Source organism: Dipodomys spectabilis, unplaced genomic scaffold (genome assembly GCF_019054845.1).
Source record: "Dipodomys spectabilis isolate Male_0828 unplaced genomic scaffold, ASM1905484v1 ptg000105l, whole genome shotgun sequence".
Lineage (NCBI taxonomy): Eukaryota > Metazoa > Chordata > Mammalia > Rodentia > Heteromyidae > Dipodomys > Dipodomys spectabilis.
The window spans coordinates 3,533,437-3,535,982 of record NW_024870782.1 but is presented as its reverse complement, the minus strand read 5'-3'; positions in this window follow the sequence as shown (position 1 = coordinate 3,535,982).

Below are 2,546 nucleotides of genomic sequence, written 5' to 3'. Positions count from 1 at the left end.
GGAACGTATTATATTGGAAGTTATAGATTATGTCTTTTTATACTCTATCTTGGGACAAATGATCTACTGTCAGTTATTTTCTTCTCTTCCCCTCTTTTGCCCTTCCACTTACATAGTTATTATTTGAAGCGACAGGCTTGAGCTTGCATTTCTAAATTCTTCAAAATTATCTGAACTATATATATATCATACTTCTGGCAGTCTCCTATATCTTTCTCAAGGGAAATATTTTGTCACTACCATTTTTGTCCTATATGATATTGGATATCTTCTTGCCTAATTCAGTCCAAGATATACATTAAACTTATCCAGATATCTCAACAATTGTACCACCATAAAATACCATCTTACTTAGAAAGGATTATTTTAGTATACCTGGTGAGGTGGCATCTGTCATTTTTGAATGACCCTAAATCATACTTACATGCAATCATGTTTAAAACCAATATGCCACTCAGTAGATGAACGAATTGACAAAATGTGAATTTTGTGGAATTCTATGCTTCCAATTCATAAGGAAATAGAAAGACTTGGAAAAATCCTACTAAGTAAAATCAACAAGCCACAAATAAACAGATTCCATGGTTTTCCTCATTTGTAATAAGTAGAAAATGTCTAGGATAGTCCTAGCAGATGAACAGAATTTCTCAACAGCTATGTATATATGACCATATAAGATGATGCTGAGCAAAATGAACTCCTGGATATTGAAACAGAGGTTTAACTTTGTGGTTGTTGTTTTTAATGTACTATGTGATTTCTTTTTTCTTTTGTGTTTTCCCCTATGGTTTATCCCCTGCTGTATTTGATTTCAGTATCCTATGTATTGTATATACATTTATCTTAATTTGGCAAGGGAAAAGGCACAACAAAATGGCGAGACAAAGGACAAAGGGCAAACCAATGCAATAGCAATACTTACAAGACAACATGTTGGAAATTTACATTACAACTTGTCAGGAGTATTGGGGTGAAAGAAAAGTCTGAGAAAAATGAGGGAGGGTATAAAAAGTTCGACGTGTTATGTATTCACTACCTCACAATTACTACAACCCCTTCTATATATCACCTTGACAATAAAATTAAATTAAAAAATGACCTGCATAAAATACAATTTCACTGTATTGGTATAGTAAATATTATTCTATGTGTATTACCTTTTTAAAAAAATGAACATTTTGGCTGCTAATTTGAATTAATTACCCCTTTCTTTATCAAAGAGACATCCACTGGAATTTATCAAACTATACAATATTTTCACAATATGCTTGCTATTATATTGAAAAAATATCATTTTTAATATTTTCTCATAATAAATCAGAAAACAGTTGAATTCTATGGAAACTCCTAACTTTTAAAACTTACTAATTGTTAAGAGGACAGAATATATGTGGTCTTCAACATTCCTATGACTACTAACTACTCATTTTCAAATTCTGAAAATGCCATACCAGAGACATTCAAAACTACCTGTTTGCATTTTATTTCCAATGAGGCGTTACATATTTAAAAGTCAACAGAAAAAGTAGATACATTTTGGTAGAAGATAAAACTATAAAGTATCTATAATAATTAATTCCTCAAAAGTAAACATTTGTTCATCAGAGTAAGCTATTATTTCTATGACAATCAATCCCAATTTTTATTCCATAAAGTCATCCTAGACCAACAGTTTCCAATTTGTAAGGTACATCTTAAAATTCCCTAAATTCACATCATGACTAGCTTATCACTATTGTGAAAAAATACTGCCCTTCTGCTAATGTGATGCCCTTCGTCTTGTGGAAAAAAACACTATACTAAACTTTGCTGCATCATTTTCCCCCAGTGGTATTCTTGAGATCAGAACACTTGCAAATATTATTTTTATTTTAATATATACTTATATGTATTATCTATCATAGATATTCAGGAGATCTGAATATCTGAATATTAAGATCTGAAGATTATGTTTCAAAGCCACCCAAGCAGGAAGGTTCCTTAAATTCTTCTCTCCAATAAACTGCTCATGAAAATCTAGACACAAGTGGCACTGAGGTTCAAATGGTAGAGCAGTAGCATTGAGCAAAATAGGCTCATGGACAGTGCCCAGACCCAGAGATCAAGCCCTAGGACAAAACAAACAACAAAAACAAAATAAAACCAAACCCCAAACCTTGCATTCTCTCATTGTATACAGAGGTAAATAATTAAGGAAATTTCTTCCTGTGTTTTGTATAGGTAGAAGAAAAAAATGTCACACAATTAACCTCTTCATACTATGTTACACAAAAATCTCAAAAGATTGCTCGCTTTCTAAATTTATAAATTAATATCAATTTGTTGGCAACTATGTCTAGATTATTCACAGTATCATGTTACACATGAACTGTTGGAATTGTCGATTAACTAAGTTCTAATTATACCTCACTTGAAAGAATATTCTAGGCAAATAGAATGCCAGAATCATTTGTGAATTTCTAAATTAAATCTTCTACTTGAAAAGAATTTTGTAGTATCCTATTGAATAGTAAATTACAAGCAAAAATATTTATTTTAAATCTAAC